General features: G+C 40.1%; 1 protein-coding gene across 3 annotated transcripts in view; it reads left to right on the top strand.

Annotated features, from left to right (window-relative positions):
* CHRM2 (cholinergic receptor muscarinic 2) overlaps positions 1–12,116 on the top strand; it is a 104,864-nt gene that overhangs the window by 75,188 nt on the left and 17,560 nt on the right. For 2 of the 3 annotated variants that reach the window (XM_076340382.1, XM_076340403.1), the window contains exon 1: positions 5,035–5,086. The exons of the other annotated variant lie outside the window; for it this stretch is intronic. The gene's annotated coding sequence lies outside the window, so the exon portion shown is untranslated. Of the gene's footprint in view, positions 1–5,034; positions 5,087–12,116 lie in introns of those variants that run through there. 3 annotated transcript variants of the gene reach the window in all.

Here is a 12,116-nt window from a genome sequence, read left to right as displayed (position 1 = left end):
ACCTTCTGTCTCATGGCTGATGTGAAATGAGGAGTTATTCAAAGCCACTGCCCATTGGATGACAACTACCACCACCACGGTGGTAACGCTTAGGAGAATCAGGGCAGAAAGCAATGTGAGTTGAAGGAGGAAACACCACATTTCTCCCAGTGGTGATTCTTACCCCCAGTCTTGCAGGCAGAGCCCCATTGTCCCTGGAAATACTGCATCGCTTCTGCTACTCTGTATGGGTTCAGTAACTGAGCTGAAAGAACCAATCTTCCATCCAGCAGTTCTCTTAGAAATTTCCTGTAGTCTCCATTGATTTTTTTGGAGAGGGAAACATATATGTATAGCATTGCCTTTTGCCTTTCCTTTTACACAGAGACGACTTTAATTAGTGCCCTTTGTGTTAAACCATTAGATGTGGCCACCTGTGGTATCTTGAAGCTATTCACATTTTTAAGTGTTTTTAAATATTGGGTCTAAGCTACCCAGAGATTTTCCAGCAGTGAGAAAATATTCAGTTACCTGGCAACTTTTCCATTACCTCACACCATAGGAGTGGCATAAAGGAGCTAAAGAAAAGTCTAATGCTTCTACTACAGAAAACATTGGTTTTCTTTTTTTGGGGGGTGGAAGGGCAAATGTGGGGGATTTAGATTTGTTTTGTTGATATTTATTTATTCTTTTGTCCTATTCACTCAATAGGACACTCAAGCTGAGTAAAAACGGTGATGATTTAGACCTATTTTGTTTTATTCAGAGAAACACTTGCCCATGGCAGTCATATAATTTCTTTCCCCTCCTTCTGTTTGCAGTGTAATGACCCCGTCTTTGCCAGGACCTCCTCCATCCTATCCCATCCCATCCCATCCCATCCCATCCCGTCCCATCCCGTCCCATCCCATCCCGTCCCATCCTATCCCAGTAGCTCTTCTCCCTGCAGCTATTTGCCCAGTTTTAATTTCCAGTTTATAAAGGAATGTCTGTTATCCACATCTCCTTCATAGAATAGGTGAATGACAAAGATGAGCTTTTATTCCTTAGTTGTTCTGCTGCTTATCGTGTCTGTTCATAATACTATTACTATGCTCTTTGTTAAGTGTTTTTGCTAGTCTCTGTCATTTACAAAGTGTTTTTATCAGTTAAGGATTCCATGTAACTTTATGAAGTTAAAATTATTATATACATAGAGATCCATTTGACTATAAACAGAATGTGATGGGTGAACTGCAGCAGGCGCTTAAAAGTGGGGAAGCACTGTCCAGTAAACACATCTGGAAAAAAAAAATTCTGCAAAGCAGACTGCATCTACAGCTCTGGGATACTGCGAAGCCCATTAGGCCCCAACCCTCAACCCAATGTTATACTTTGCAGATTTGTTTTGCAATCAATTATGTGTGCCAACTGCCTGGCAACAGTCACAGCCCTTAGGCAGTTTTGCATGACCCTGTGCTAAGGGGAGAAAAGGGAAGTGTTGCCCTTTAGAAGGAGGAAACGTTTGGTTGGACACTCTGAATGTTAAAAAGGGGTACTGGAGACAGACTTTTCTCCTAAGTAAGTGATGAATAGCAAGCAAGATCCCAGGACAGTTTACAGCAGGGAACAGAATAATATAACTCTGGATCCAATAAATGAACTGGGACTAGTCCCCAGACACCAATCCTGGTTTTTTCCTTTTTTGCAGAAAAGTCCTGAACCTACCAAAAGCAACAGAAGTTTTGCCATGAGCATACACAGGGCTTCTGACCTATTGATTTTTTTTGGAGCAATTACCATGGGATTTCAGACTCTGAAATTGGAGTTTGGATGAGTAATGTAGCCTATACAGTAGACCCCTGCTCTCACCGCTCTCTGAGTCAGGCTTCCACTGCCAATGCTGATGTGTGGAAATTCACAACTCACTTCATGAAAATTCTGTAATATCCTCCCAGTGGTTGCTGTTTTCATGAGCACCCTGATATTTAATTCATTCTTAGAAATATAAACCTGCACAAAAGTAGCATTTTGCAGAGCAGATGAAGTGAATCTAACACAAGCAAATATTATCTGTGCATTTTTGTCATGAATAGACAGATCTGTTAGTTACAGAGGGAGCTCAGATTAATTCTGTGAAGCTCAAAACCAAACAATATAGAGGAAGAGACATCAGAGACACTGCACATTCAACAGGTGTGTGTTTTCTGACAGAAACACCAGTTATTGTTGATTAGTCCGTATAATTTAGATTATATTAGATTTACTGTATTATTTACAGTATTACTGTAGTAAGACTGTACTGTATTACTGTCTAATATTCACAGTCCAGTCCAAAACCCTTGTGTACACAGTGACAAGAAGACAGATAAACAGGAACAAATGCAATACAGATCAACTGTATCAAGAAATATACCAGTAAAGGACAAAAAGGATAGGAAATAACAAAACTGCAATACAATATAAATATGCATTCCATACCTACACACACAGAGAAAGAGAGATTATACTTTGCAGGCATTGTGGGATTTTGATTTACTATCTATCTGTTGCAGAACATGTTCCTTTTAAGGAAGCAGGAAAAATAATTTCTTGAATAGTGATTAGCCCTAACCACCTTTTGTATTTTCTGGAGTAGCTACTGTCACTATTGGTGATATAACAACTCCTTGAATAAAAATAGGAGGACAAAAGAAGATAACCAAGACAACACAATAGGAATAAAGCATCAGGGTCCAGGTTGTAAGAGGAAGGAAGGAAGGAAAACACTTAACTCCCTTCCTTAAAAGGAAGGAAACACTCAATACTGAATTAGGATGCTGTCAGCTGAGTAGGATCAGATATACAATGCACAAGAGAACCTTCCTGCTGTGTGAAAGAGCAGATGCCAGAGATATCTGACACCGGGATGCATTTGCTTTTTGTTCACAGACTTCCTATGTATGTCCTGCAAGAGAAAAAGACACACAGGTATCTTCTGTATATTCTCAAAGTAGCAGGAGATGGGCTGTGCTGCTTAGCTAGCTGTGCTGGTTGGGTTATACTGAAACTTCCTCACAGGTACCTGTCTAAAATTGCCTCTTCTGCCCAGCCGATATATTTGCCACAGTGAAAATAGGAAGTGAGGGAAGTCTTGGAGAGTAACTGTTGCCCAATATTAGTAATAATCTAAGTGAAATTGTACAAATAACAAAGTCTAATCGGCCAAAAGTACTCAATAGACAAGTGATGGATGTTTTTACGAACTGTAATTAAACTTACTTTGAGAGAAGTACATTTACAGCTCTTTTGGAAACCAGGATATCTCTCCATATACCTTTGCTGTGATTTTATGATTTGCCTGTTATGAACACAATTATTCCCTAATCAATACCTTGGTTACGGCATGAGGCTTCAGACAGGGTAAGGACCCTGCTGTGCTGGGCACTGTCCTGCTGCTCCAGAAACAGTCCCAGCTGAAACTCACTCATAAATTCAGTAAAACTGTACAGTGGCTCACCTGTACAGGTGAGTACATGCTGAACTAAGCATACTTAGTTCAAATTAAGGTATCAAGAGCTAACAGTTCCTAAAGGAAGCCATTAGCCAGCAGACGCCCACTGTCCCCAAAGATAATATCAACCATGTTAATGCCAAGAGGGATAAGACACAATCTTTTAAGCTCAATGGATGGGGCACAGCAGTCTGTTGGTTAGTGAGGTCCTTCCCCAAGGCTCCCAGTTGCAGAGCATACAGGGGGAAATACACGATGTGAAGCACTTCCCTAGCTGCAGTCTCAAGGGCTGGTGATGACAGGCTGTGCCTGGGCTGGAGGTGACGGGAGATGGATGTTGCTTCAACATGATTTTTGTGGAAATCAAGGAGCAGGCTTCTGGGGCACAGAGGTCCCTGCAGGGTGCCTGCCAGGGACAGACTTTGTTAGTGCTCAGCCCTGGCGAGGGAAACTGAAAGGACTCCTGTAAATAAGGAAATTTCACAAGCAAGCACTTGCCTTATGTCACCAGTTTCTCACTCTGAAGGAAACAGTCCCATCAGAGTCAGAACAGTGTCAACCACTCAGGCTGGCGAGGCAAAATCATGTGGGCTGATTCTCTCATAGCTGACAAAAGCATTTAGAAAAAAACCTCACAAGAATTCAAAACATTTCTTAAACCTCAACACTGGTTTTAACCTGCCTGGGTAGGGAGAGACAAACATACCTTATTCATGGCAAGCTCTTATTCAAGGTGTTCTTCTGAGGCTGGAGAGAGCTTTCATTTAACTTTTCTCCCAGGAGACTTCCCACGGTCCCTTTCCTGGGCTCCAAGGGAATGAAAGAGAGGAAGCGCCAAACAGTGTGTCTTGGCTGTCTGGGAACAAGAAATGACACATTTTTATGAGCAGTCTTGAATTCATAGGCTTAAGAAAGTCATATAAGAGCATCCTAACAATCGATTGTTTATCCAAAGTGAAGCACTAAACTTCTTGGCATTCCTCATCGTTAATATTACCACCTTTGTCAGTTTGCTTTGTAAGTCTCAAAATAACTTTATGAACTTTCTTTTCAGAAAGAAAAATCTCAAACACCTTTTGTCACTTCCTGTATAGAGCCTTGCAAAATCAAATGGCTCACTCATCCAAATTTACTACATAGCTTTATTTTTATACTGACTGTAACAAACACAGGTAGATTGAACATTGTTGTGATCACAGAAGCACAATGTGCATCACAAGACTGCAAAAGAGAAACTACAGAACCTATGAGCTTTTCCTCTTTTTACTACATTGTCTTTATTCTCAGCCAAATACCAGTACACTCTTTGCATCAGCATAGACTGGATCAATATTTACTTGTTCTCAAACACCACCCTGTTTCCTAGTAATGAAAGAATGGAAGGTATCGCAAGCTAAGTGCAGCAGGTTCATGACAAATTTGCTAGAATGCCTGAAACTCGAATTTCTATTTGTGTTTGAAGTCCATGTGTATTTACACGGGAGTTTAAGGCATATTGGCTCTGCTTAGTTCAAGGTAAATTGCATCAGTTTCCCACTATCTGGGGCACTAAACCAGTCCATTGATGTAAAGCAACAAACACCCTTCACCTGTGAAGACTACAAGGCAGCAAGAAGAGATTCTCCCAGAAAAAGTGTAAGAGTTCAGTTCTCTTAATCTCTCTGCCAAATCTGTAGTTGAAAATAACTATGAACTGTGTTACTATGTTCAGTGATAAACAGATTGTGCGGAAGTATGGGGTATGAATTAAGTAAATCACAAGACCCAGCAGGAGTAGCTAGAAAAGACATTTGTCTTATTACCAGATCTAATTGTATTATTTGGGAGTGCCATCTTTGATGGCATTTGATCTTTGATGCTTGATCTTCTTTGCACAGGTAATGCAATTCAAATGTACTATCCTTGATCTAAATAGATCATGCATTTGTAATACCTACCTTGGAGATAGTGAAAGAAAGAATTAATACACTTCTGTGTAAGATGTAAGTAAGGAATTGTCCTGTATTTTTCCACATCCCTTACATTTTTTTGTCCCTAACCTGTTTCCAGCCTGTGAGACATCCCTTGTGTCAGGTCTTAGAAGCATAAGCAAGATTGTTGATGGAAATGAAGCAGCGATGGTACCACTCTTCACTTTCCTTTCTGTCTCAGCAGAGAGTTCCCAGACCCCCATGGAGCCTCTTATTCCTGTATGTAGGAGTATGAGAAGTGGGAAGATAGCCAGTTATTTTTTGACCTACTTGTGCTGTCATTCTCCGCTGACCACCTAGCTGACGATAGTGGTCAGCCTGGATCATGTTAACCGATATTATGAGGCAGGGTGTTGGATACTATTGGACGCTGTGTTGATAAATATGTCCTTGCCATCTATTCCTACAGGGCCCATCCTTATCATATAGTTACACCAATGCCGTTTTCAACTTTCTGTTGCACCTGACAGTCAGAATGGCTACTGTTTTCAAAAACAGCAGACCCGCACAGTAACCTCCACGGAAAAAAAAAAATCAAAAATTATTGCCTGCTCTTCCAAACATTTGAGAAGTTGATATGAAAGTACAGATAATGTACTGACATAGTTTGTATCTTATGTAGACTCCATACTAAGTTACTTCCTGAGATTTATTTTCTATTTTTCTGAAGATTAATAATTTAGACCTTTTTCTGGAATAATTCTTTTCTCAGGACAATGCCACCCATCCCCAATTAGTTACTGAGATTTTTACTGGCTGGGTTACTAAAAGGCTCTTCATTTAGATGCAAAACCATAATCTATTAAGATTTGAAATGCTTCTAATATATGGTGAGATAAAGGGGAAAGCACACTATCCCTTGGATTACATGGTCCAAGATATGCAAACCTCGGACAATTAAGAAGAGAATAAATGATACTGTCAGTGACATGGTGGGTTGAGTGTCATTTTTTTAGGATGACCAGCATCATTATGACTGGATACAAAATTATTATAGATCTCTGTAAAGAGAGATGACTGACATTTTTAAACACTCATTTGCAAAGTAGTAAATGTAAAGAAGCAGATAATTAAATTTAAAGGGCATTTTCCAACCATAACATTAAAAAGATTAAGAGGTTAAATATTAACCTGACTGTAAATACCTCCATTATGTCTTTCTACAAACAAGAGTGTCTGCATTTTAGCCATTCAGTGTCGTTCAGTGCATCAGCTATTCAGTGTGATTGCATTGTATATCACAGACTAAACCAAAAAGATCCCAAATTAACTCATTACAAATGTAAAAAAGAATTTAGTCCTACTTTACATATAGGTTTATGTCATCCGTTCCCCCCCCCGGAAAAAAAAAAAAGATACGCTTCAGACACTTTATGAAAACCATTCAGGACTTCATTTATATGGAGGACGTTGATGTTATGGATAACATGTTTAAAGCCTTGAAACGGACCTCATTTGCACTCAGAAACAAGAGAAAACGTCATTTTAGTGATGTTGCCTATAGCCTGGAAGGGCACCACCAACCCTCAGAGAATTTTCTTACTTACTTTATGACTGGATATGCAGCAGGGAGCAGTATATGCTTTTGCATTTGCTATTACTGAAAGTCCTGATATGAAAAAGTCTGAGAGTCACTATCTTGGACATCATTCCAGCTCAACCCAAGGAGCCTGCTTAGAGATGGAAAGTCGCTTGCCTGCACTTTGACAAGCCCACTCTAAGGTGACAGCAACTGGATTGGGATCACACAGCTGTTTTCTTCCTCACTGCCAATTCCTTTTTGTGGTCTTTGTAAAGTAAGAAGGAAAAAATAACCCACTGAGAAACAGTTATACCGAAGTATCTTAAGCCTGTTACATCATGAGCAGAAAAAAAAAAGGGACAAGCAGGCAATCTTTCTCTTTTTTTTTTTTTTCCTCCAAACGTTTCCTTTCAGATGTCTCTTTGAAGTCATAGGCTTATAGTGTGAGTGACTGAGAGCAAGGAGCTGTGAAATGCGCCTTTGAGCCGTAGACTTCTCAAAGAGTATCACAGGTTATATAAGATTGGGGTACACGACATCTGCAAATCAGTGCGGTGTTATTCAGGCTTTGTTCAGCCTCAAGCTCTGGGAGCTGCAGAGAACCAAAAGCTCCAGCAATGGAAAATCATTTCTCCCATCCTGATTCTACCTTCCCACTCGGGGAGTCTCACTGCTACTGTGTGCAGTGACTGTGTTGGTGTAATTTGCTTATGAAGAAATCATTGAACATACACATACATTCTATATCTACTATTATTGTTTATCATATGTGCATAAATTAGGTATAGTTACCATTTTCTGTTCCACTCAGCCCTGTTATTGCTCTTCTAGTGCTGGATACTTTCACATAGTTAAAAATATACTGCCACTTCTCTGCTGTTGTAAGGTCGTCCCTTCAAACTACCCTCACAATACACCACTCCATACTTACTACAAACAATTCCTGCTCGGATGGATCTGATTCACTTCATAATCAAACACACAGGTCTGCAGAACACCTCAGTTGTGACTGGTTACATCTCCTGATTCTCCACTCACAGGTCTTCTGCATTTCTCATCCAAAACAACTTTCATTACTTCTCTTACATAAAGGATATTATATAAAGGATACTCTGCCCCACTGATAATTCTCAAACAGGGAGCAAAACTGGCTCTCATGATTTTGGAACAGTCAGTACTGACGTATCAGCTTCTTACAAACTGCAGAGAAAAGCTGATGGAGGTTAGGACTGTTTCTGTAAGTTGTCTGGTAGAGCTGCCGATCAGCCTCACCCAATATTCATCTTGAGTGGGAGGGCAGCACCGTAGTGTGTCATTACAGCATCACTTCCTGCTACGCCCTCTAGGAGGTTTATATCAGACTGCAGGAATCTTTTTTGCCTTTCTGCATTTCAAAGTGCTCAGAGAAATGGGAGCTAAGCACTGCCGGCAAAGGAAGTAACTGTTAGACCAGAAGATGAGAAAAACAACACAGTGCAACCTAAGGAAAAAGATAGGCAGAAGACTGGTCTGAACAGCAGAGAGGTGGAGAAGAAGATGGGACAGACCAGAGAGGCTGAAGGGTAACCAGGTGCTGCACTAGACAGCAAGGAAAAATGAAAAGGGAATGAACGAGAAGAGTGATGTGGGTCTGTCCCAGACCCACAGGTTACAGATCAGATCCTGCTTCTCCCTAAAGCAGAACCACTGCAAAGATCTGAGGGAGGAGCATTGCCTTTAAGGAGAGGAGATGCAGAGGCAGCGCTTAGTAATACAACCAGGAGTGGGGAAAAAAAGATACCAAGACAACTCAGATTCCTGGGACATGACTTCATGGAGAGCCGTGGCTGTTCCATGGTGCTGACCTGTGCCTCTGCCAGTTCAGCTAAGACAGCAGGGACATGGTGTGCTGGGCACCAGGCTCCAAGGGTCCCCGGAGTTCAGTCACAGTTTCCCTTCGTTCCTTACTTTATGTAATTTTTTTCCGTTGTATTTTTGCACAACTCACATTCCCCAGGGATCACAGGCAGGAATACAGAAACCCTATGAGAAATGCCAGCTTTACCTGGAGATAAACATTTGAATCCTGCTTGATTATCTGAATCTCATACCTTTTGGAGGCAGACCCATCATGGAATTGATTGCTAATGGTCCCAGACCCAAAGCTGTAGCTTTGCTGCAGAACTGAGCAAGAAAAGAATGATAGGGCAAAAGGGAAATAAGTTCATGTCCACAATATAAATAATAGCATAGGAAACAACAAAAGCAATCTAGAGGGGAAAAAATCATCTCTATAGGAAAACTGAATACACTGGAATTAGTAATTAGGGAAAGAAGGGTAACTGTTTAAAAAAAAAAAATCTGTTCTCTTCTCCAAAGAGGTTGTGGAGGCCAAGTCTCAGTGAATGGCAGCAGGATTTAGGAAATTAAATGTTTGAATGTCTATTGGAGGTCAGATTTCAGATCTTCAAGTCACTTCAGTGCTTCAACAATACTGCTCAATGCGCAAGATGTAAAGGAATGCTAGCCGATCTCTCCTGGCATGGGATAATACAGACAGATACTGAGACTAGGCTCAGTGAGGAATTTCTACTGAAAACAGGCAATAAGGGATGGCAATTAAAGATAAGGCTTTTTTGAGCTGCATGAAAATGTTTGTAAATAATTTTCCTATTGTTTTAAATGTTCCACTGTTTCAAAGAAGCAGTTCAAAACAAAATGAAAATTGGCCTGGTTCAATAGATAGAATTGAAGGGATTTTATTTAGGAGCTTTGCTCATGTGTCTGTTTAATTTTTTTCTTTTCTGCTGGGGAGAAGGGAGGTGAAGAGTAAAAAAGGGCACCAGCATTCAAATAAATTTTAAAAAATATTAATTTTGTAGTTATTCAGTTCTAACAGAAAAGACAAATTATTTCATTGTAAAACAGGAAGTGTCAGGAGAACTGCAAACCATATAAATTGTCTTTTCATCCCTGGGTTGTAGAAATTCATTCATATTTTTCAAAGAGCCCAGGTGAATGCTCTCACAGAACTCTCTGTTTCTCTTGCAGTCACTCTTTCTTGCTTTCTCCTCATTAACTTCCTTTCTTTTTCATTCACACCTCAGTCTTGTCCCCATTTCCTTCCTATTGCTTTCAACCCATTTATTTTCTTTTTTCTCTTGCCCCACACCTCCTGATATGTCTTTCTTTAGGCAGGTACTGGTGCCCATCAAATAGGTTTGTGCTGCGTGGAGACACGTTGCAATGCAGCAGTTGCTGCTGAGTGATTCTGCTGCTGTTGCAGGGCACAGTGGGAGGGATTTAATCTCAGACATGACACCCCAGGGACTCAGCAGTTTGGTGGAGGAGATTGTTTCCTGAGTACATTACTAGATAGTATTCCTATCTAGATAGTATTTCACTTCCCGTAAATTTACTTTACCATCGAGTCCCAATTTAAAGAGTTGTTAAGTAAAGATGGAATTAGATTGAGAGAACTGGACCATATAGGTGACACTGCAGAAGATGAGGTTAAAGTAAAACCTCAGGAAACAAAATCTATTAGTAGTCTTTTCCTCCTTGGACATGTTTGCTGTGGCAAGGTGGTCTGAGATGAGGAAGTAGAAACTTGCAGACAATAACAGCTAAGCCTGCCAAAGCAAAGGAGTGAGTAACCTACAACATAATTACAGAACTTCAGGATATTAATGAAAGCAGTCTGAGATCCTCAGTACCAGAAATGGGAAAGCAACTGACTCCATGCAAGTCAAGTCATTCTAGCAACAGTCTAGGTGAAGTTGACCTGGTGCTTCTGCCGTGAAAGAGGCTCCCATGCAGTAAACTGTAATGGCACAGTCTCTAGAAGTCTGAATTTCACAATCAACCTATTTGTCTCAAAATTCTTTCTTTTTTTTCTTTTTCTTTTCTTTTTTTTTAACTCATCTTTGAATTAGAATGAAATGTGCAAGGGACGTCAGGTATATTTATCACCATCACCCTGTGGAAGCTCTGTATCTCATAGACTTCATTGCTAAAATGACAAGATCAGTTTGCAAAATCCCATGTGGGATAACAGTATTTTCTCTATACACCTGTGTCCAAGCAGTTCCTGTGACAGGGGCATAACGTTTTGTGTTTAGTAATCATAGTGAACTGCCTCCCATGAGGGAGAAGCTGAGCTGAAGCATTGCACCTGGGGACAGTATTCTGTATAGCCTTTTCATGCCTCACAGTGCAGATCTGCATACAATAATTGCCTGCTCTTCTCTGTCCTGTGTTAGTTAATGCCCCTCAGGCTTTTAATAGTTTTGATTTCAAATAATCCCATTTAGCACTTTTGAAACCTTGCATTTCAAATGTTCCCATTATTTTCTTTTTGCAAACATGCAAGAGAGGTCAAAGCTTGTGAACAACCTTTGCAATGTCTCTTTAAAAATCAAAATGAGCAGAGAGCTTGAGAATATTTGCTTATGCATTTTAGTCTTCCTGGCCCAGTGGTGCTGAATGTATTTTTAACAGAAGGTACATGGTCAGAGGCAAGTCCGCCAGTTTCCTGTTATTAAGTTAACCTTGTTAAACATTACATTATTGTTTAACATAGGATAGGGGCTTCTCTTAATGCCATGGTGAATTATTCATATGCAAAGCTAAGGTATTTTACCTTGTTAAGTGTAACTGCAGCGTGTTGAGACCAATATCTGGAGCCATGCATCAGAGCCAGAATTAGACACAGATTTCTCAAACCTGTGGTGGAGTAAAAATGCAATTAGTCTGCAGCTACAGTCTATGTAATTAAAGTAGGTAGCAGTCATTTAGAGAAACATAACACAGTCAGAGACTTAGAGAGCCTGTAATAATGTAGTAACTGTGAACATAAATGCTGCAGAAAAACTGCTAAATAAATATTTCCTTCCTTTTGCAAGGAATAGGTAATCTTTGAGGTTCTCTGTCCACAAAAGGGGAGATGATCATGCAGGCTCACAGTAAACATTCATAGCTGTGATCAACAGGTTTATAATTAGCCGTAGCAAACACTTCATTTGAGATTTTCAAACATTTTACAAATATTTTATTAAGTTTTGTTAGCACCTTTCCGTCTTTCACAAAGAGACTTCTCTCAGACTGCAGAATGGGCTTGGAAATATGGATTCTGATTTAGGAATTTAGATACCACTCCTTTCTGGTAAGGTAAAGATCTAATTGGGTTCTTTCA

Source organism: Aptenodytes patagonicus, chromosome 1, assembly GCF_965638725.1.
Source record: "Aptenodytes patagonicus chromosome 1, bAptPat1.pri.cur, whole genome shotgun sequence".
Classification (NCBI taxonomy): Eukaryota; Metazoa; Chordata; class Aves; order Sphenisciformes; family Spheniscidae; genus Aptenodytes; species Aptenodytes patagonicus.
Note: the sequence above shows the minus strand (reverse complement) of the source record. Positions and strands in the feature narration are given on the sequence as shown.